The sequence below is a fragment of the Macaca fascicularis genome, chromosome 15 (genome assembly GCF_037993035.2).
Source record: "Macaca fascicularis isolate 582-1 chromosome 15, T2T-MFA8v1.1".
NCBI lineage: Eukaryota > Metazoa > Chordata > Mammalia > Primates > Cercopithecidae > Macaca > Macaca fascicularis.
Window position 1 is genome coordinate 40,236,893 of NC_088389.1, and position 25,160 is coordinate 40,262,052.

At 36.9% G+C, this 25,160-nt stretch overlaps 1 long non-coding RNA gene across 10 annotated transcripts in view; it reads right to left on the reverse strand.

Moving 5' to 3' along the window:
* LOC102136378 (uncharacterized) overlaps window positions 1-25,160 on the reverse strand; it is a 145,767-nt gene that overhangs the window by 57,780 nt on the left and 62,827 nt on the right. For 6 of the 10 annotated variants that reach the window (XR_012425032.1, XR_012425029.1, XR_012425028.1 and 3 more), the window contains 2 exons: window positions 22,897-23,058; window positions 22,294-22,356 (listed from right to left, as the gene is read on the reverse strand). This is a non-coding gene — a long non-coding RNA (uncharacterized lncRNA). Of the gene's footprint in view, window positions 1-17,183; window positions 21,361-22,293; window positions 22,357-22,896; window positions 23,059-25,160 lie in introns of those variants that run through there. The other 4 variants (XR_010581455.2, XR_010581453.2, XR_010581454.2 and 1 more) reach the window with 1 other exon arrangement.

Here is a 25,160-nt window from a genome sequence, read left to right on the forward strand (position 1 = left end):
TGTATGTGTCTATGTGAGTGTGTGTGTGCACATGGGTATATGGTTGTGTGTGGACTGAGTGACTAGAATTGATATTCTGCCTTGCTATGACCACTTCATTCTCATCTAAGCTCAAAGCTTATTTTTGGATATATTAACATGGGCTATCTATAACCAATATAAATGGTTGGCAGTGGAGTTTTCTTTGTGTGTCATAATAAAGCTCTTTCAGCTGGTCACTTGAAAAAAGAGAACAGTCTGCTCCAGATAACAAACTTCTTCAACTATTGAGGAAAAAAACAAAAAAAAAAAAAAAAAAGAAAGAAAGAAATGCTGCCTATTTGGAAATAATAGATTTCCAAGTTTCAAAGTCCCAACAATCTTAGGTCTTTTAGAACCAAGTTTCAGATGTTGCCTCCATTATATATGAGATCTCTATGGTGGCCTCTTCATGGCCAAATCAGTAGTTTCTAACCTATTCATTCAGAGCTGCAGGCTCTGCCTACTCTCTATCCTACCCCAAAGGCGTACACCTACACACAAATGCACCTGCACACAGAAGGAGAGTTACATTGTCAGATTGGCATCTCAAACTACGGACCCATCATTTCAAATCATCCTCTCTCCCTCTCCTCTGCATAGTTGATATTTCTGAAGATTCCACTGATGTTTCAAGTTAGTGACAACTTCCCTTAGACTCACATAGTCCTCACGTTCAGTATGTATCTCAGTTTCTTGTAATTCAACACATATGTAGAATTAAATGAGTTGTAGCTTCTCTACTACACCAAAGATATTTACCCTACCTCTTCCCAAGACTACAGCTGTTACTTCAGATACATGTGGAGGACTTACCTGTTGGCACCTCCCATCTCTCCATAGCTAGCTCTATTTTTTGATAAATATCATGAGAGGCAAATGACCCTTCTTTTTGTCCTATTGTGCTTTCTTTCTTCAGCAAAATCTGGGGCCACTGTACTGCTTGATGCTGGTTCTCCATCAGTGCCTTCGCGGCTGACAGCACCTAGAGGGAGGACTCAATAATTTGCTATGTTCTGTCCCAGCTGCCTAGAAAAGAACTTGGCACACAATATATATTTGATCAATATTTCTTGATTAAACTAATGGAATGAAGGGAAGAAGGAAGGAAGGAAGGATAGAAAAGTGAATGACAAAATTAGTATGTATTTTCTGGCAATAACAATCATAATAGTATCATGTTAAACAAAAACCTGCCCTATTAAAAATACAATTTTGTCTGCTTAGTAAGCACCACACGGGCATTTGGGAAACTCAGATATACAGACAAAACTAAAAGTTGCAATTAATTCACTGTCCAAATAAAACTGCTGTTAAAATGTTGTGTTTTTATATGTCCATTTTTCTATAAGTATCAGCAACACGCTTTCCTTAACAAAATTCTTATTAATATATTTTGCTTTATAACCTCCCTTCTTTTTCTATGCTTAACTTACACATTGGGAGGTTTTTGTAATCTAATATGTTTTGAAGTTTTCTTGTAAAATATGATTTTTACTGCATAGCATTCTGCTCATTAATATACTCAGATTAATATACAAGGTATATTGAACTAATTTCTTGTTCTTTGATATTTTGATTTTTTATTTAAGTTTATACACTTGAGTGCATCTATGATAGTTTTTAAATAAAATATTAGGTCAAAAGTTCTAAAGGGTAGACAGATGTCATGCAGGTAAGTGCCAGTATTAGACATTGCCACTTTTCTCACATTTGGGTTCTCTTTGATTGCAATGGAAAAATGAAGACGACTTCAATTATAATAGATTTTTATAAATCAATTACTTAAACATTATATAAATAGAATGAGACCACAATTTCCCTGCAGTTTAGAAGCTGGGCATAATTTTGATTCCTCTATCTCCTTTCCTGACATATAATGAATCATTAAGTCCTTTCTGTTTCACTTTCATAGTGTGTTTTCAACCTTCCTTCTTCTCCAACCCATTTGACACTGTTATAATCCAGGTCCCATGTTTGTGTTCCTGAGTTTTCAATATTGCTCTTTGTTTAGGTTTTTTGTCTCTTACTTTCTTTTTACTGTAACATTTCCCAAGTGTTTTCCATGAGACACTGGTCCCATGAGATACGTGACCAAAGAAGTCCCATGACAAACTTATGCAATCTTAATTATTATCTTCCCTCCTGGGGATACACCAAGCATATCAGTTTGCTAGATTTTCTAGGAAGTCCTAGAGTTAAACAATCAAAACCAACAAAAATAGTAAGAACATTTTTATGTAGCTTGCTTGAACATAAAATATACTAATCCTGACTCACACATTCTTTCAACAAATCATCGTTTGTATGATTACCATGAGTGATGGCCAGTTGTGTGAGTGTGTGAGTGTGTAGGGGTGTGTGTGTGTGTGACATCTTTTAACCACCAGTTGAACCTGTGCCTTAAGCAAACACTTTGGGTGTCACTCTTACATTGCATTTCACACAGCTGATGAAGTCATTTTTTAAAGACTAGATAGAATTATATATTTTTGAAAAAATTATCCAGTAAAGTAGACATTCCAAATGACTACAATGGCATTCAAGATCCGTTGGACTTTCCCTTAATCATAATGTCTTAGTCTGAGGTCCCATTGTGCCCTTGCATCATCAGAAAATCAAAACATATCAAAGTTCTATCTCCTCTCCAAATATGTCATACTTTCCCAGCTTTTTATACCTGATTTCTGCTATTTCTTCTGTTGATCTTTTCCAGTGATGATATTTGGTTTATCACCAATAGCAAATATTAAAATCTTGCAAAATCATGCCTATCTTCTCCAGTGGTCACTTCACTCATATCCTTCAAATTCCAATGATGGCTTCTCTACAAAACATTTTCTAATGCCCTGAAAAGGCTGTCCCTCCAGTCTTAACAGCCTCCAGGTAGGCAGACTGGTGATGTTCACCTTCCTTTTATAGATGAGAAAACTGCATAATTGTGGGTTCTCTGCACATTCTGTGATCTTTGCTAACCACCTGGTTACATCTCAAAAGATAAGAGGTTAGAGAGTGAAGAGGATGGAGGGAGGGAGTGTCCAGGGACTTCTGGAATCTCAAAAGGGATGAACACTTAGCTAAGACACGAGAGGCCTTAACTAAATCCCAAGTTTGTTTATGGCCGTCAGAAATGTACCTGGCACGTTCAGTTCTGATTTTCAGGGATTTAAGTTTAGCTGGCAAAGGAAGTTGTATAAACTCAGGAAATGGGACAGGAAAAAATATGAAAGAAAGCCAGCTAATCAGAACCTATTAAATTCATAAAAACGTGTTGGCTTGAATTATAGTTTTGGGGGAGATATTAGTTATAGTTCACTATTCAGTAACTATTGGCATTATGAGTCCCTAAATTAGCTGTTTACTGACTTATTTAAGCCAATCGTTAAAATGTCCACATTCTGACAAACTGCGAGGATTTTAGGGCAAGCATTATGAGTACAATTATTAACAGCCTACATTTTATTGACGTGTAACACTATGTAGAATGGTTTTACATCTAGAATACTCACCATAATACCCATTTTATAGAATGGAAAGCTAAGACTAGCTTCTGATAATGTTAAGTGATTATTCAGAGCTAACAGAAATAGGAATGACAAAGTTAGGGCTTGAAGCCATATGTTATAAATCCTAGTGATGTCAAGAGGGCTCACATAGCATGGAGTGATTTAGTAAGCACCTACTTCTCAGTTTTTAGGACTGCCAGGCATTGGGGAAGCCGAGGCATCCATGAGACGGAGGGAAGTCAGATGGCACGAAGCCCTGCAGACATAACGTTGAGGGCAAGGATGGGAGCCAGAGCCTGTCTTCCTGGTTTGTACTTCCTGCTTCTGGCTCTTGTCTTTTATCAGGAATGAAAGTACTACCTGTGTTATCTGAACAATGGTCTAATCTCTTTCAGTACCTGGTACTGAGAAAGATTTGACTAGAACACATTGGGAAGGGATTTATGTAAGACTTGAATATGTTATTAACTGTGGGTAGCTGGAGTTTTAGATAAATGATGATGAATACATGTTTATTATCTTGATCACTTATTTTATAATGTTTCTTGAAAGTTTACTCTGTGTCAGATATTATGCATAGCTCTCAGCTGTATGAAACAGGCGAAGCCCTTTGTATTTAAGGGGCACAGACTCCAACAGACATAGCAGTAAGGAAAATCTTAATCTTTCTGGGGCATCTGGAACATTTCAATAGACAAAAGTTATGGATATGTTTTCCTGGAAACATAGACACACACATATGTGGACTCACACTTTTACTTATGGGCATGAGATGAGAAATTCAGAATCTATTTAGACTTCTCTAAAGACCAAACATTTCCCTCCTAGACATCCATAAACCTCAGGTAAAGTATTCTAGGACAGAGCATCATTAATGTGAACAAATTTTTATTGCTTCCTACAGTATTCAGGGCAGTAGGAACAAAAGGGTAATGTCCAATTGACTGTTGTCAACTCACATCACTACCACATCCTTCTAAGTCTCCTTGACATTGTGGAAAGGCAAACAAATTACATTCCCAAGGATATTTTTGCCCACTGTGGTAGTGGTTCTAGGTTAGAGCTTGATAGTGAGAGACATTAGATCTGGAAAGCAGAAGGGAGTAAGAATCCATTATCAACTGAGATATTTCTAGCCAGTTACATAAGAAAGTCATGAAATTTACAATGACTTGCCAGGAAGCTTTTAAAAAAACACATATACTCAGTACCATGGACTGAGATGGATGGCAGGAGCTTCCCAGTGATTCTTTTGAATTCTAGTTGTGTTCTGGATAATATCTGAGAACAACCCACTTCTGTGTTTCAGGATGAGGTCTACAATGACAACTTTCTGATCCTTGCTCCCTTAGCTTCCAGTGGTTGGGTAAGCCATTAATTTCCTATTTAGTCCTTCTTACATGAAATACATCAAATTGTTTCTGTTTTCTTGACTGAACACTAACTGATACATGGAGTACGGTATGGTCTCTATTTTTGTTCTCCAAGGTGTAAACATTGTTTTCTGTAAAGAGATAAATAGCAAATATTTTTGGCTTTTCCTGGCAGACTATCCTTTTTGTAACTATTCAACTCTGCCATTGCATCAAAAAAGCAGCCATAGACAAGATGTAAACGAGTAAAAGCAACTGTGTTTCAATAAAATTTTATGTATCAAAATAAGTGCTGAACACCTACATCAAGAAGATAGAAAGATCTCAAATTAACAATCTAACGTCACACATAGAGGAATCGGAAAACAAGAATAAACTAACCCCACAGCTAGCAGAAGAAAAGAAATAACTAAAATCAGAGGAGAACTGAAGGAAACTGAGACTCAAATATTTGTACAAAGGATCAACAAAACCAAAAGTTGTTTTTGAAAGGATAAACAATATCGATAGACCGCTAATTAGATTAATAAAAAAGAGAGAAGATTTTGCACAATCAAAAATGACAAAGTTGACATTACAACTGATTCCACAGAAATACAAAAGATCTTCAGAGACAATTATCAACACCTCTATGCACAAAACCAGAAAATCTAGAAGAAATGGATAAATTGCTAGAAACACACAGTATCCCAAAATTCAGTCAGGAGGAAATTGAAATACTAAACAGAACCAATGTTGAGTTCTAAAATTGAATCAGTAATAAAAGACCCACCAACCATAAAAGCCCTTGACCAGATGGATTCACAGCCAAATTATACTAGACATACAAAGAAGAGCTGGTTCCAATTCATCTGAAACTATTCCAAAAAATTGAGGAGGAGGGATGCCTCCCTAACTCATTCTATGAAGCCAGCATTACCCTGATACCAAAACCTGGCAAAGATGCAACAAAAGAAAAGTGCAAACAAATATCCCTGATGAACAGAGGTGCAAAAATCCTTAAACCAAATACAACAGTTCATCAAAATGTTAACTCACCACAATCAAGTAGGCTTTCTTCTTGGATAGTACAACATATACAAATCAATAAATGTGATTTATTACATAAGCAGAATTAAAAGCAAAAGCCATATGATTATTTCAGTAGACACAGAAAAAGTTTCTGATAAAATTCAATATCCGTTCATGATAAAACCCCTTAAAAAATCTGGGCATAGAAGGAACATACTCAAAATAATAAGAGCCATCCATGATAAGCCCACAGTCAACATCATATTGAATGGGCAAAAACTGGAAGCATTCTCCTTAAGCACAAGAACATAACGAGTATGCCCACTTTCAACACTCCTATTAAGATAGAATAGAATAGAATAGAATAGAATAGAATAGAATAGAATAGAATAGAATAGAATAGAATAATTATTTGGATTCAACAACCCAAATAAGAAAAGAAAATGTCAAATTATCTGTCTTCACTGATGATAGGATTTTATACCTAGAAACCCCAAGAAACTCCATCAAAAGTCTTCTAGAACTAAAAAATGCTTTTAGTAAAGATCTAGGATACAAAATCAATATATGAAAATTATTAGCATTTCTATACACCAATAACATTCAAACTGAAAGCCAAATCAAGAATGCAACCCCATTTACAATAGCCACAAAGAAAATAAAATGTCTAGGAATAAATTTAACCAAGGAGGTAAAAGATCTCTACAAGAACAATAACAAAACTCTGCTGAAATAAATTATAGATGGCACAAACAAATGGAAAGACACTCTATGCTCATGGATTGAAAGAATCAATATCATTAAAATGACCATACTGCCCAAAGAAATCTACAGATTCAATGCTATCCCTATCAAATTACCAATGTCATTTTTCAAAGAATTCGAAAAACAACTAAAATTCATATGGATCCAAAAGAAAAGCACAAATAGTGCTTTTTCTCAGCAAGAAGAACAAAGTCGGAGGCCTCACATTACTTGACCTCAAACTATACTATAAGGTTACAGCATGGTGCTGTTACAAAAACAGGTACCTAGACCATTGGAACAGGTTGGAGAACCCAGAAATAAAACTGCACGCCTACAATCATTTGATCTTCAACAAAGTCAACAAAAATAAACAATAGAAAAAGGACTCCCTATTCAATAAATGGTACTGGGATCACTGGTTAGCCTTATGTAAAAGAATGAAACCAGATCCCTGCGTTTCATCATATACAAAAATTAACTCAAGACAGATTAAATATTTAAATGTGAGACCTTAAACTACAAACTTCTTAGAAGAAAACTTGGACAATACCCTTTTTGACACAGGCCTTGGCAAATAATTTATGGCTAAGTCCTCAAAAGTGATGGCAACAATAACAAAAACTGACAAATGGCACCTAATTAAACTAAAGAGCTTTTGTACAGCAAAATCAACTATCAACAGAGTAAACAGACAGCCTCCACAATGGGAGAAAATATCAGCAAACTATGCATCTGACAAAGGTTTAATATCCAGGATCAGTAAGGAACTTGAGCAACTCAACAACCAAAATACAAACAACTCCATTAAAAAGTGGGCAAAGGACTTGACTAGACACTTCTCAACACACATGCAGCCAACAAACATGAAAAAATATTCAGCATCACTAATTATAATAGAAAATGCAAATCAAAACCTAGACCAATGGAATAGGTTAGAGAACCCAGAAATAAAGCTGCACACCTACAATCAAAACCACAATGAGATACCCTCTCACACCAATCTGAATGGTTATTACTAAAAAGTCAAAAAACAACAGATACTGGCAAGGCCCTGGAGAAAAGACAATGTTTACATACTGTTGGTAGGAATGTAAATTGCTTCAACCACTGTAGAAAGTAAGTGTGGAGATTTTGCAAAGAACTTAGAACTACCATTCAACCAGCAATTCCATTATTGGACCGATACCCAAAGAAAAATAAATTCTTCTACCAAAAATACACACGTATGTTCATGTGTATGTTCATCAGACCACTATTCACAATAGCAAAGACATGGACTCAACCTAGGTTCCCATCAACAGTAGACTGAAGAAAGAAAATGCGGTGCATAGATACCACAGAATACTATGCAACTATAAAATAGAATAAAATCATGGTTTTTGCAGCACATGGACAGAGCTGGTGGCCATTATCCTAAATGAATTAACACAGGAACAGAAAATCAAATACCTTATGTTCTCTTGTACAAGTGGGAGCTAAACATTGGGTACACATTGGCATACAGATGGGAACAATAGGCACTGGTGACATTATAGAAGAAAGCGTGGGAGGAGGCAGTGGCTAAAAAGCTACCTATTGGGTAGTATGTTACTACCTGGGTGACAGGCTCACTCATACTCCAAACCTCAGCATCATGCAATAAACCCATGTTACAAACCTGCATGTGTACCTCCTAAATCTAAAATAAAAGTAGAAATTATTTAAAACAAAACAAAACGTGTTGTACTCTACCCAAAATAAATTTGGCATTGTTTGTTATCATAATTGTAGTTAGATTTTAGCTCTGCATCTTTTATATTTCATCATGTTTTGTTGAGTTTAATTATAAATCCATACATATTTGTTAAGAAAAGCTGGCTTGATATTTTCCAATGGCAATTACATTTTATCCAAAGGAATAAAATGTCTTAGAATAAAAACTGCAAGAAACTTTAAACAAAAACTTTATATATAAAAACAGTTAGCAGGCCAGATTTGGCAGGCAGGATACATTTTGCCAACTTCTACTTTAGAAGATTGAGTTAATCATAATTCTCACTACATGGCTTACAGTCCCATTGATCCATGAAAGCTCTCTCTTCAAATTTCCTCATTTGATTTTTTTTTAATTTATATATTTCCTATATACCTATTCACCACTTTCATTCCCTTCCCCACTAGTCATTCTGAGATAGATAGATGATAGATAGATAGATAGATAGATAGATAGATAGATAGATAGATAGACAGAGATAGACGGACAGATACATACATACATACGTACGTACATACATACATAGGTAAAAGATAGATGATAGATATAAAATGGGTATATATTCATTTTAACATGTTCAGTATAGATTTTTTCTTAGTGTAGGTCTTTACAAAACATGTATAGGTATTTCATATATTTTAACTTTAAATGAAATTAACTTTAAATGAAATTAACTTTTATGTCATATTTTTTTTCTTCATACAATGTCATGTTTTTAATAGTATATTGTACAGTTATAATGTATTAATTTAGTAGGTTATCTCTAACTGATAAATAGGTAGGAGTGGTAGATGTTAGTATTATTCACCAATACCTAGTTCTCATTTCTGGAGTCATCAAAAGAAGTGATTGTTGACCCAGAATGTTTGTGTAGACACTCACTGGACTCTGCATCAGTGAAAACAAATATGTTAGTGTTCATTTATTACCATAGTATTACCTATCCTATCCTTGTATGTTGCTTTTATGTACTCCATAGTGTACGTCTAAAGCATCAAACCCATCTACTGTCTTAGGAATGGATCATTGGTTTGCTTAGGCAGCATAGCATAGTGGTTAAACTCACAGTCTCTGGAATTCAAGTGTTTGGTTAAAATCCTGGAGCCATCACTTACTAAATATGTAATTTAGGGCATGATTGCTTACATTTTTGGCTTCAGGTTCTTTATCTGTTATATAGGGAAATTTATGATGCATACCATGTGGGGTTATCCTTAAGATTAAATTATTAGAATCATATTTTGAAACCTTAAAGTAATTTTTAGCATTTAAAAATTACACACTCTTTTAAATTTAAAAAACAAAATAAACTGCATGTCACCAACATTTTTAAACTTAGGATTTAATATGTAGGGCCCTTCTGTGGTAACTATTTCATGCTTGCAGGGGATGAGCAGGGTAGGTATTGTTGCCCACAATTTGCAGAAAAGAAAACTAAGATTCAGAGAAGTTAAGTCAGTTCTCTAATATCGTGCTGCTTGTAATAGCGGCAAGATTCGAACCTCTCTCCCTGGCTCTAAAAGAGTAACTCCTGAGTTTCTTTGGTCTATAGTAACAGGGGACACTATGTATGGAAAAGTTATTCAGCAGAACCTCTTATGATGGATATTAATGCAAGAGCTCCAAGTGGAAGACTTGCTGAATTCTAACCAGGCGGTGGTGGAGGTGGGGAAGTGAAGGGAGGGAGAATGAAAGACAGGCGTGTGGGAGGGCAGAAGCTGCCAGTGAGGTGAGGAGAGATGTTTCCCCAAGGATAGAGGGAAGGAAGGTTAAAGGCATATTGATCTTGAGTGGGAAAACATTCTCCTGACTTTTTATCCTGCCTTCAGATCATCTGGGATCAAAAAAGGGTCTGTTACCAAGCTCAGCTTTGGAGATGGGGCAAAAGATACAACAGAAGAACAACCATTTACTGACATGGAGGGCACCAATGTGGTTTTTGATGATATGAGCTAAGCTGCAAGGTAGAGGCGATGTGGAACCTGTTAAAATATGCTTCAAGTGGCGGGCAGGCAGCTGCCAAGCTCAGGCATCATCTCAAAAAGAACCCATTTCCTGACCTAAATATGGGTCTGGCTTTCTTTTCAAAAGAAGTTGCAAAACCACCCAGGTCAAACCCACAGGGGCAACAGAGCATGTTATAATTTCCAAGGTGCTTCCCCAACAATTACCTTCTAGAATTCTCAGAGCTATCCTGTGATAGTAGGTTGGGCTCTGTTTATTGTTCTCGTTTTACAGATGATGAAACTGAGGATGAGAAAAGACAAGGACGCAGGACTACAGAGACAGTGGGAGAAGTAGGAGCAGATCACGGCTTCCTTATAATTGCCCGATTATCTTCGCACCAGAGCACATTATATCCGGCCAAATTGACTTTTCACAAGGTAGGGTGATGGTGTCCCTGTATGAATATATATGAATATACCTATCAACCTAACTCAATTATATATATGTGTCTTCATTTCCCATTCATCTTTATAATCTATCGCTTATGATCAATTCCCATTACCTGTTAATATTTTCATAATTATCTGTATCCAAGTAGCTGTAAATTATCTGTCTATTACATCTCCTGATTGGTCATCTTTACATAGTTTTTACACTGACTCATGTGTTGTATGTATGATTAATCACACCATGAAGGAAAGCACAAGAGCATTGAAAACATCAATCTATGGTTATAACCCTTGTATTCTTAACATTGTCTCACTGATTTACTTAACCTCCCTGAGTCTCAGTTTTCTTCCTTGCCAAATAGAGACAGAAATGCCCCTCTCGTGGGGCTGGGAAGATCTCCTAAGATAGTGGTTCTAAGATGCTGGGCATAGTGTCTGGATCAGAGTAGACTCCCAGATGTAGTTCTTCCTTTCTGCTTGCCTCGACCAGAACCTTGTTTTCTCTTCTGTTTATTTAGCTTTTCTATTGTTTCCAGTTGGTCTTCACTGGTCTTATCTCTGAACCTCAATGTCACATATCATATGAGTGGATTATTTCAGCATTTGTCACACAGTTTTGAGAATTACCCATTTTAGGTCCGATGCCATGACTTGGCAACTGGCTGTAAGCTTCTTAAGGGTAGAGCTTCCCATTTACCATTTAGAAAACCAAGAAGTCATCCTGAATTCCCTACTTTGAATCAGGGCTTCACTCCTAATCAGTGTCAAGTGAATATTTAATAAATTAGATAAAGAATATTCTCAAGGAGCATATTTGAACTCAGGAGAAGACAATGTAGGAGTATAGGCATGCCGGGGTTGATTCTCCACATACATACAAGAACTGGGACGGCAGAGTCCTCAAAAGTTTTCCCAGAATAATTATTTAATGAATTCCTCCAGTCTGTATTTCTTGACCAACTAATCTATGCTGGGTCCTGTGATATGTGCTGGGGTTATAAAGCTAAACCAGACACACGTCTGCAACGTGAACAATAACGAAACAATTCCATTCCAATGTGATGAGGGCTGGGATAGACGGATGCATGGGGAACATTAGAAGCAGAAAGAGAAAGAGGGCATGATGTTGGGCATCTGATATTTTTCTGCCAGTACTTTTTTTCTCCCTTCACCTTGTAAGACCACATCTTTATTTTGAAGAGCTAAGGATCCACCATTTAATAGTATTCCTGGCATTCTTGTGGCCACAGGCTAATTGTAAACTCCTCCTCTTGGCTACAATCATTGGCTCAAACATTGGTGTGTGATCCAACATGGTCCAATAAGAGTCCTTCCCTGGAAATTTATAAGCAGATACTAACAGAAGCTCTTTCTTTCCTCTGGATGACAAAAGTCACTTAACAAACCAGGAGGTATGTGCTGCTTGACCCACCACTCTAGCCATTGCATGGAAAGCCTCTTCATTATATAAGAAAATGAAATCAATCCATAAGGTGAAGCAGGTAATTGTGATAAAGAATAAACAAGTTCTGGATAATTTTTAAGTGTCTAGAACTCCCTGAGGTCATTCTATCTTTGTATTTCCCAATTACATGAGCCAGTATACTCTCATATTGGTTCAAAATTTGAATTTCTTCAAACTTCTACTTCAAATATGTATAGTATTGTGTACCATTATCTTGCTTTAATCCCAAGACAATATTGTGAGATCAGTTGGTATTACATCGTAATACTATTTTCATAAGAAAACTGAAATCAGAAAAGTAATGATGCAGCTGAGTTTGGTGAAGGTAATTGTACCTGAATCTGAGAGATAAATAAAACTTTCTGGTATTTAGGGCAGGATTCTAATCTTATTCATCCTGAGGTATGATTACCAGACCACACATTTTAGTGTTCTTTCCTGGCATTAATATGAAGCTTATCACAATATCCTACTATTTCTTATCCAGAAATATTGGTTGGAGTTCAGTTAATACTTCTACATTGCTAACAATATGTGGGATTAATGTTGCTCTCTCTCTGTTTTTCTCATATATATGAGATATTTATAAGATATGCACACTTGTATGAGAAAGCCAGAGAGATGGCATATATGTACATGAGATACATATAAACACATATGTATATGTATAAATTACATATATAATATATAACAAAATAACACACATGTAAAATACATATATACTGTATACATATATGTATAGTGTGTATTATTTGTGCACATACTATATTTACCATTCTGACTCAGAGAATTTCATTAAGAAACATGCATTAGAGGTGTTGATCAGAATTCCCTAGATAAGGTCCATTGCAAATGCCACTTGATAATGATGCATTTATTTTGTTTCCAAAATGTGAACTGTCAGCCTTAAATTGAAACAGGTTGATGCAATGTGATCACATTACATCAGTTTGACTTTAGATAAAGTGGTATGTTTGAAATGTAAACATGTGATTGGTTTTAGCAATGCCTTTTAAAAGCTTGTGATCACTTGTTTTGTACAACCCAGTTTTAGCATGTCTTTTAAAAGCTTGTAGTCACTTGTTTTGGACAACCCAGTTTCTGACTTACTGGATATGCTTGAAGTACCTGGTCAGCCCATCACTGACCATTGTTGAAAGAGGCCAATTACTTGATTGCAAATGATGTCAAAAGGCTTTCAACTGACCTCAGTCCTGGGAAGAAGCTAGTTTAAAAAGTTGTTATTGATTTCTTCTTCCAAATATTCTATCTTTGAATTTTTATTAATTAGACTGTCAGAATCTTACTAATTTAGAGAGCATCCATATAAATTGATGCTGTCTTTTACAGTTTTAAAAATATGCATGTATCTATTAAGATTTTAATACCAATATCTGCATTATCGCTGTTGCTACTGTTATGTGGCTGTGCGGATGGGAGTTCCTTGTTGGTTTGTTTGTTAATGTAAGGCAAGAGTATGAGAAAAACACACTCCTAGAAGACTGATTTTTTTTTTCCAGTCAAAGCCTTGTCTAAGGCATAATTTAAAGTGCTGTTCATTGACCCTTGTGAAACACCCAAGTGATAACGTCTATCTAATGTTGCGTATCAGAAAATAATTATATCAGGAATGGATATGCTTACTCTGTCAAGTCAAGCTTTACCTCTTCTATACTACATTACTTGAAGATGAAATACACATTTAATGCTAAATAGTAGGTTTTTTTCCCCAAACTAATTTACTCAACAATTACTATATCACAACCAGCACTCATCGAATGATGACTGTCTGCTAAGCACTTTGCTGATTTCTTCCATTCATTATCTCATTTACCTCCCTGATGGAAATTTGTTTGGATTTTTATTGTAAGTTAATCCAAATATATACATACCCATGGTTTGAAAAAGTGATCAGAATGGTTTATGACGAAAAAGAGTATTGCCATACCACATTCTTTATTCCTGCTACTCAAAAGGAATCTCATTTCTCAAAGTCAATGCTGGCATTATTTTCTAGTATTTAGCAGCATACTTCTAAAAGTTTATGTGCCTGGTAATATTGTTTGACTTATCAACCTTAGGCGTGTTTTTCTCCACACTTAACATCTTTCCACAAAGTAAGCATAATTATAATACAGTTTTATTTAAAATAAAATATATATGTTCATATTGTCATATTTACATAAATGAACATAAAATTTGCTTTTTGTTCCTCGAATATTTTTGAGTATTTTAGTGGAGTTAGTAATTGCCTATCTTTACTTTCACAGTATTTTATAGGCTAACATCATTTTTCTTTTTGTTTATTTTGAGATGGAGTCTTGCTCTGTCACCTAGGCTGGAGTGCGATGGCGCGATCTCGGCTCACTTCAACCTCCACCTCCTGGGTTCAAGAGATTTTCCTGCCTCAGCCTCCCAAGTAGTTGGGATTAGAGGTGCCTGCCACCATGTCTGGCGAATTCTTTGTGTTTTTAGGAGAAATGTGGTTTCACCATGTTGCCAGGCTGGTCTTGAACTCCTGACCTCAAGTGATCCGCCCACCTTGGCCTCCCAAAGTGCTGGTATTACAGGCGTGAGCCCCTGGTCCCAGCCGCATCATTTTTTAATACATCATCACATATACTAAGTACTAAATGATCATTTCACATCATCTATAGTTTTTTTGTTGTTGTTATTTTTTTAACTCCGTGTGTCAGACCTATCTTACCTTGTTCTTTTGCTCCATTTTGAAAAGTTTGTTCCCTGAGCCTGATATAAAACGATCCATCTAGAACTTCCTTCCAATATAACTGTAGGATTTCCTTATGAGATTTTTCTAAAATGGAAGATGTGTTTCATGGATCTTATTACTCCCACTTTAATATTTAGTCCTTCAACCTTATAGGAGCATATCTCCCAATAGCTTACTAAACAAAGATATGGGAAGTAGTACTTACAAACCTTTACTTACCTGAAGTTATTCTTTCATGTTTACTGTATGTTTATAATTCAGCTGGTTGGAAATGTTGTCTGTCAAATTTTTAAAAACATTATTCTTTGTCTTCTAACAATTCTGCATAGTCTTTGAGAGGATTGATATATCCTGATTATTTTTTCTTTTTAAAGATGGTCTTCCCCATCCAAACTGGAAGTTTTTAGACATTTCTATTTACCCTTTCATTTCAAGTCATGAAAATGTATGATGCTGTGGCCTTTTCAGGATCTTTTCTTTTCCCTTTCTTTCTGTAATCTGGCCACTTACTGGAAAATTTCAATCTGGAAACTCATTTCTCTTTCAGTTCAAGGAATTTTATTTATTTGTATTTTAGAAATACCTGTAATACCTATTACCTATAATCATTCTTTCTAAATTGGTTCTTTAATATGCTTGTCTTTTATCTCCCACCACAACCATTAGGTCCAGCCAAGAGGCAGTACCCACACAGTAATTTTAACAGGGAACATTTAATATGAAGATTATTAATTAAAATGGGATATTGTAGTAATGAGGAATTAGCTAGTAAAAGGTAAAGATAACACGAGAGAATATAAGAATAGCAGGCATAGGTAAGGGCCACAGTCCCTAAGGTTATAATAGAACACTAAGGGAAAATCCCTCCCCTACTTCTAAGGTGGATCTCGATTCCACTGGAAAGGATGTGACCATGGATAACTGAATTACCATTCACCTCAGAGAAGTTCACTGAGGTGCTTCACCAGCAGGACTTACCACAGTCTGTGCTCTGCACTGCCATGACGTAGCCTTCCACAGAGAGGTTCCATACCCAAGAACACAACATAAAATGACACAAGAGAGTTCTGGGGAAGTGAAGCAGGTCCCATGTACTGCTGACCACTGGGCTACTACACTCTACAGGGGCTGGGTGCTGTAGAAGCTGTGTGCACTACAGGAACCTAGGGAGAAGAGCAAACTAGAGCCTGGAGGAAAAGACCCTTCATTCTCTAGTTTTCCTCCAGTTTCATGCCAACTGGCAAAGAAGAAACATTCATAAGGCCCATCTCCCTTGTCTTAGAGAAGGCTATAAATGGTGCATGTAGAGCTTACAGGCAATACTTGGAAAACTGTCCCACATGCTTTTTATCTTTTTGTCATTTTCTCTGTCTGAATATTTTCTTAACTTTGTCTTGCAACTTTTTATTGGAGTTAAAATTTCAGTCAATGCATGTATATGTACATATATACATATATACACACACATAATTGATAAGAATTATTTTCTGTTTTTTATTATCTTTTATACCAGCCTCTTCGTTTTTTTCAGATACAACGTCTAGGCTTACATTATTAATAGCTTTGGTTCAGAAGTTTTATTTCACTCCCTGTCATATCTGTGTTCTTCCAGCTTTTCCTTTCATATTTATTGGTTTAGAATTTTCCCAGTCATTTTGGATGCCTGTAAACTATCAGTTGATCCTTTACTGCTTTTTCACCTTCTAGGTACAAAAAAACTAATTTGACGCTTTGAGCAGATTGGAGGGGTTTATCACTGGGCTTTATTATCAAAGTGAAGGGGTGGGAAATCACTACTTTCACTGACTGACCACCATAACCATATTTGAAAGTCCTTTTTCTAGGGCCATTCAGATTTTTCCATCCTCCTGCCTCTGGTCTCTGGGCACGACTGCTCTGTGGTTTACGAGAACTCAGGAGATGGAGTGATGTTCAACTCCTTCATACATAGACATTCAATCAGCCCCCAAATTTTTACCATCCTCGTATATCTGTTATTCTATATTGACTTCTTAGGATAAGTTGGTTTGTTTTTCATCAGTATCTCCCTCTGCAGACATTTATTTTGTGGTTCTGCCTCTGTTTGTTGAATCTTCCGTCTTCAATTCCTAAAACTTGTTGAAGTTTCTTATGTAGTGCCCTTTCTTCTTCCATTTTTTTTGGTTCTTGTAGATTTATACAACTTTTTATTTCTTTACTATCACTTGAGAGATGCATTCAGAAAGGAAAAGATAAATGTGTTCTATTGCATTTATTTTCTAATTTAACAGCCTTATTGAACAATTGTTTATTGAAGTCAAAAATTCTTCTTAGAAATGATCTAGTCACAAATAATAAATAGTTTTAAAAATTAACCTTGAGAAAATGATAATGTGGGACAGTGAGAGAATACATGAAGAAGAAAAAAGTTGGGTGAGTGAATGAGAAAAGGAATGAAAGCAGAAATAAACAATTGTATATCGGTGGAGAGCAGGGTGTAGTAGAAAGGACAGTGAGCTGGCGGAATCTGAGTCCTCGGTTTGTGTCTCACTTGCTGTAAAGCTGTAAAGCCCTGCACAAGTCAGCTCTTCAAATGATCTGAATCTTCTCATCTGCACAGTGGGTCAGAGAAGGTTGAGACGAGAAATATGAAGGATCACTTCGGGACTTACAGTCATCTCTGCTCGCTCCTTATCTTATCTTCGTTTTTTTTTAAAAAAAATAATAATAATAACAAATACATTTAAGAATAAGGGATCCCAGGATTTTCTTAAAGCACTGGTTACCAGGGTGCCACAGGCCCCAGTGAGAAGCTGATAAATCTGATGTGGTCTTTAGGAATATGTACATATACAAGGAAATACTTGGTTGAGAATTTCAGAGAGTTCTCAGGCATCTGAAGGCTCACAAGAGGATTGCCATTGCCGTGAGGGAATGTTGACCTTAGAACTTTTGTTCTCCTCCAAGGTGACCTCTGGACTTTGTCTTCTGCAGGGGACTGCTTATGTGTGTTTCCTTGGGATTTTGAGGCATCCCAGAACATAGTGAAAAAATTGGAAAGACTTTCCTTACATATAAACCTTGTTATTCAGGTGAACCAATTTTCTCTTTGTAAATCAGGACATTTGCAAATGATTCATTAGCTTTGGCCCAGATAACTCCATAACAAATGCATTTGCTGCGTGGTGCAGATGATGTATCAGCACAAACAGCTCACTGGGCCCCTATTAATTATATAGAGAGAATGAAGGAAGTATGAAGAGGCAGTCACAGAAATTCCAGTTAGGGGTATATTTCCCTGGAAGAACTAGGTACCCTATGTTGAAAGAATCCTATAAGCTATCTGATCCTTTTTTTTTTCAACAAACATGACAGTGAATCCTTCATTCTTTGTTTCATTTAGTCACCTAATATTTACTGAGCATCAAGCAAGGATGCTAGGTGCTGGAGATAAATAAATAAACAAAAGAGATACACCCCTTGTCCTCATGGAACAAATGTGTGGAGGTGATAGTAAGAAAAGGATCACAGAAAAGAATATACAATTACCGTAATTATCAGGAGTTGTGAGAGCAGTTAAAAGGTTTAGGGGGTAGAACACACCTGGTAAGGAGAGGTCAAGGACATTTTGGCAAAGGAAGTGATTTTAGAGCTGAATTGTGAAGGGTAAGATGGAAGTAAACTGGCTGAAAAGTTGGGGAGAGGGGAGCTCAAGAGTTACAATACATTGGGCTGAGGCACATGCGCCATATTTGTTGAAAAAAAAAAAAAGTCCAGTGACGCGGGAGGATAAAAATATAATTAGAAGAGGTTGGAAAGGCATAGGGGTCACTCATACAGGGTCTATAAACATCTGAATATTTTGACTTTTAATGCAGGGGCAATGAGATGCCTGTGGGGGAATTGAAGGGATGCAGAAATTAATCAAAACACCAATGCAAACAATTTCAGGTTAAGATTTGGCATGAGAAAAGCATTTACTGAATGTTTCCTGTGTGTACCATTAGACCAGCAATAGGCAAACTTTTCCACCAAAGGCCAGATAGTAAATATTTTAGGCTATGTGGGCCATGATGAGTTTTTTTTTTTTTTTTCCTTTTTTCACAACACTTTACAAATATAAAACCAATCTTCTCTCAAAGACAATGTTAAAATAGATTAAAGGCAGGATTTGGGCACCCAGTGTGTGCTCAACCCCTGCACTAGATGACCATAAGCTCTATGATGAAAAAAGATAATAGTTCTCTTTCCCACTATAGAATTTTCAATGCTCAAAACAGCAGCAGGCACATAGTGAGTACTTAATGTAAATTTATTAAATTAATTAGTAGCTGAACCAGGTGTTTTAATTATGTAATATATCTATTGATGAGAAAAACAAATGATATGCTGATATCATTGTCATTGACTTTTTCATTATTGTTGCCACTGTTATTCTTGCTGTCATTATTCACAAGTCAAAGATAAGAAAATAGTTAACTTTGCCCAAAATCATATAGACAACAAGTGACAGAGCCAGAATTTAAACAAGTCTACAAAATTTCTAATCCTATGCTCTTTCTTATGATTACACTGCCTCTTTTGTAAATGACACATAAACACTGTGTAATATTAGTAAACATCAGATGACAGAAGCACCACCAAATACTAAGGGGGAAATGTGCCATTTTCAGAATGGGGGACAGACAACATGCACCAATCTCCTCCTTTCTCCTGAGATGATGGTAAGTGTTAAAGACCTGGAACCAACCCAAATGCCCATCAAGGATAGACTGGATTAAAAAAAAAAAAAGTGACACATATACACCATGGAATACTATGCAGCCATAAAAAAGGAAGAATTCATGTCCTTTGCAGGCACATGGATGAAGCTGGACACCATCATTCTCAGCAAACTAACACAAGAACAGAAAACCAAACACCGCATGTTCTCACTCATAAGTGGGCATTGAACAATGAGAACACATGGACACAGGGAGGGGAACATCACACACTGGGACCTGTCAGGAGGTGGGGGGCTGGGGGATGGATGGCATTAGGAGAAATACCTAATGTAGATGATAGGTTGATGGGTGCAGCAAACCACCATGGCACGTGTATACCTATGTAACAAACCTGCACGTTCTGAACATGTATCCTAGAACTTAAAGTTTAATTTTTTAAAGAAAAGAAAGAATGCTTACAGGCCGAAAACTTTAACAAAAAAAAAAAAAGAAAGAAAGAAAGAGAAGGAGATGGAGGGAGGGGAGAAGAGGGAAGAAAGGAGAGAGCACGGGAGAGAATAAAACAAAAAAAAAGCATCATGGATGAGAGAAGTCACGCTTTTCAGGATCAGGTGACACTGTTCACTAATGAGGCAGAGTGTGTATGTATGAAAGAGATTTTCACTAAAGTAATAATTACCTGCCCAATAGGTTACAGATATGAATCTCTCTCATAATCTCCTATGACCAGGTGTTACTGCAAGTTCTGTGGATTTTATCTATCAGGGAAGGAAGGTGTCTGTCTCTTCTTGTAAGCATTTCAAATATTTATGTTATTTTCTTGGCTTTCCTATTACTTGGCTTGGAAGATATTGAGAATTTCCTTTTTCTTGTCTTATGGAAGAAGAAGAGAAAACAACTTACCTAGAAAATTACGTTTTTCACAATGGCAGCAAAAACCCAGGTTACTCTAATGTCTGTCATCCCCTTTACCTACCCTAGTCTTCTTATGCATATTGAGGAATGAGGAAGAGGGATGCTAGTGTTCCTAACAGGAAGGTTGCTTGCTGGTTCCTTGCAAGATCTAGGGGTCAGACATGAAGGAAGCCAACCCAAAGTTGGCTATTTTTAGGTTTCTATTTAGAATTTATAAGCGACAGGATATTTTGTCTTTAGCTTTGGGACTTAGATACAATTTAGACTATACAAATAAAAATGTCATCAAACATCTTATTATAGCAATATTCAGTCCAGTTTGGAAAAATAGCACTGAAAATTACAGGAGGACATTTTCTGAGGGATATTGATGGTGGGAGCAATTTGACAGACACTCTAGTATAATTGTTAGCTTGGAGAGACTTAGAGATATCATAAAAGGACAGAGCACAAAGAAAAAAAGATAATCAGAAATTTTGGAAATAAACACATAAACCAAAAACAATAATATGTTTAAAATATGAAGCTAACTAAAAAAATATATGAAGCCAACTAAAACATGACATAATTTTGAGCTATTTTATCTTTTTTATTAGCAGAGTCTACAATTTTACTGGTGTTCTGAACATCCCCCTTGGCCTGATGGTGGCCAATGCCATTAGGAGCAGTGTGAAGACAGAGTCGTAGTATTTTCTTTGGCTCTATATTAATTCAGTTTTCAAATTCAATTGTTAGAAGCAGCCTAGAAACACACCACAGAGGACTGAATTAGGGGACACTCTCAGGGTACAGGTTCAGCCCTTGCTCTACTTTCGTTCTTAAACTTTGCCCCCTTATTACCTTGCTTGCCTGTCCTTAATCCCAGTCCTGTCCTAGCATTCCTAACCACTCTGCAAGGCTGCATTATTTTATCTTTCTATCATCACCATAGCAAAGTGACTGGCATCATGTAGGTCCCTGCCACTCAAAGAGTGGTCCAAAGACCAGCAGTATGAGCTTCCCCTGTAATCTTTTATGAAATGCAGAATCTTAGGTGCTACCCCAGACCTGCTATAAAAGTATTTGCATTATAACATAATCCCTAGATATACTGTATGTTCATCAAAATTACAAATCACTGCCCTAACTCAATTTTCTTCCTAATGAGGACCTACCTGCTCTTATACCTATTTAAACTAGTTGTTTGGATTTTTTTGTGTTTTTTTTGTTGTTGTTGTTGTTGTTGTTGTTGTTCTTATTGTCATTTTAAAGCTGTCACTATAAAATACAGAAAAACCTCAGAACGAGAACTGGAGAGAAAGAGTGATACAATGGTGACGATCACACAATTTGGAGTGGGACAGCGTTGACTTCAAGTTTTAGTTTCACCACTATATAGCTGGACACCTATTTACTTTTCCTTAACTTCAGTCTTCTCAAATGGGCACATTAGTCAGTTCAGGCTTGGCTACACTGTGTAACATACAGATTTCAAATTTCAGAATTCACGTCTATATGTCTATGTATGGCTATGACTCTCCTCTGTATTGTCTTTGCTTTGACAAAACTAGGCTGATTGGGCAGACTCAATCTCAGACTTTGTTAGTCTAATAGGCAAAGAAAAATCAGATATGACAAAGCCCACTCAAAATCTTGAAGCTTCTACTCAACAGTGACATCTGTCACTGCCACTCACCTTCTGCATCGCCTAGTCAGCCTTCAGTGATCAAGAAGCATACTCCTCTCACAGGGAGAGCCACTGCAGAGAGGGAAATAGGGGTGTTAGGCAAAATAGTAATCAACAATGGAAAGAATAACAATACTATCTCCCTCTCATATTAGTTTGAGAACTGAATGCCTTAAGACACAAGAAGTTCTTGATCCTTTATTCCATAGCTGGGTAGCTATTGCACCCTTCTGAACTTCAGTTTCCTTATCTGGAAAATGAGAATAATAAATACCAGCACATAATAAAGCTTTAAAAGGCACGCCTATGTGACACATAGTAGTTATTTAGCAAAAAGAGACTATGAAAATAGCAGAAATAATTATCATCTTTTATGCTTTCAGAGGTAGAAAATGCCTAATCTTCATAAAAAATTTTGAGTTAGAGATGCTGGGCGAGACATCAAAAAACTGAGAGTTGCTGCATTGTCTCTTTCCTCTGGGTCTGCATCCTTCTTTACAATAGCTTGTCAGGAAGCCTGCTATCCTTTGGAAGCACAGGATGGAAGAGAGTGTGTGTTTGCAGAGATAACATGGAGCGAGTTCAGGGGTTACTAATTGGGTTTCTGCTTACCTTTCATATTTATTCAGAATCCCAACCAGAACAGGTGTTACAGCAGCCTCCCTCCATCTTTCTCGATCCCCTCTCCCATCTGCTGACAGCATGCATGTCTCTTCCAAAGTCACTTCCCCACTTTAATTGTAAGTCTAATCAAAAACTGATGTGGCTGCAAAACTGGGAAGAGACAAACATGTCGCCTATGAGGATATTTTGAGATTGGATTTGATAGTACAATAAAAGTCCATACGAGGAGTGTTTAACTCTCTCCTGGAAGTGGAGTCTGACAGCCCTGACCCCCTACGTGGCCCACATACTTACCCCTTACAGTCTGATACTGGTTCAGGGGATTTAGAAAATGATGCCCAATTGCAAAGTTTTTAGAGTCTAAGAATTGCTTCCACGCAGTGCAGTTCATTTAATCCTTCCCAGAACCCTAAGGAAATGAATGTAGCCATCATAGTTCTGTTTTACAGATGAGGACACAAAGAGTCAGCAAGGTAATGTGACACGCTCTCACGGGCACAATTAGAAAATGGTGAAGGTAGGGGGAAAGCCCATATCTTCTACTCCCTTGTCCTTCACGTGGTGCACACATTCTCTACACCATTTTTCCTTCAGAATCCCGTTACCCTTTGGTGCAGAGTTAAAGCAGAGTTTCTGGAGCCATAAACCTGAGAGAACAGACTCTAGACAGCACTCACCCCTGTAAGTCAACCCCACTACTCTTATGCTCCATTTGATGAGGATTTTCATTTTCCCATCACCTCTGTCACTACTGCCATTTGGCCTCCTGGCTTCCAGCCTTGACTATCCTTATCCACAGGCAACCAGAGGAAACCAGAGGAAACTCTTGAGTGCAACTCTGACCATGTCAATTTCTTCTCTATTCCTGCAAAATGTTGCTTTAGAAAAAGGTACTCTGTGTCATGACCTACAGTGCTTGTTATTTCCTGCTCTCCTTTCTAACTGTGACCCTCTCCATTACACCATTCTCACTTTTGCACTTAAGCCAGATTGAACTGCTTGAAGAATCTGGATTAAATCAAGTTTCTTCTCTTTCGAATCTTGCAAATGCTGTTCCCTCTGCTATATGGTCCTCCCTTCACTTCTCTTCTGTTCATTGAGGAGTCACCTACAGATACTCTGCAAAGGTGGTACCTAGAAGTGTCCATGATGTGCTCCTCATCAGGGAGGGAAAATATCCTGAAAGCACTCGATGTCTGCTGCAACTCAGTACTTCTTGTTGCACTAGCAATGTTCCTCTGCAGGCCCTCTTTCCCTACCCTTAGCAGACACACTAGACTGGAAGATCCTTGAAGGCAGGAACTTTTCTTACCTATTTCTATACTCATAGCTTCTAGTGCAACACTGAGTAAAGCCCTGTATCAGTCAATCTGTTAAAACTAAAAATTCTTAGCATGAAAGATTCTTCTACTTACTCCAGATCACAGAAATGTAGAGAGCAAAGCTATCTCAGTCTTTATGTAATTCCCCTGCTTCAAATCATCCAAACTGCCTTGAACTTAAGGCTTAAGAAGACTTATGCACAATCCAGCCTTCCAGCTTTATCTTGCTCTCTCTTCCTTTATCTATCACATCATCTATCTGAATAAGGGGCACATATACCCTGTGAATATCTTGAGTACTTTTTCTCCTGTTTGCTCACTGCTTCATTTCTAGAACCTAGAAGAGTGTCTTTCAACTGCATGTTATCATTGCCTAGGAGGCTTTTAAAACATACTGATGCCAGAGGCCTACCCTATGCCAATTAAATAGAATTACTTGGATGGGCCAAAGATCAGTATTTCTTAAAAAGTACACTAGATTATTTTAATACGCAGCCAGGATTGATAAACACTGGAACAAAATAATGCTTGGCACAGAATGGGTATTTAAAAAGCATTTGCTCAAAGAATGAATGCATAAATACATAAACGTCCTGTGTTAAGATGTAGTTACTAATGTGCATTCGTTATCAGACCTAAGCCCCAAGCACACGTGCATATACTGGCTGGGAGCTGCTTGAGGGTGAACAAGCTGTATTACATATTTTTGCTTCTTCAATTCTAACTTATAATAGAAGCTCAATGTTTATTAAATGAATTTGCTGTTATGTATACCCAGGACAAGAAGCAGGAAGATCTACTGGACAGATGGAGAAGAGTGATGTAAAAGAGGATGCATGGAAAGAGGACACTTTGGAGTCAGATGTATCTGATTTTGAATTCCAACTTTATTACCTACCAACTCTGTGAACTCTAAGCAAGTTGCCTAAT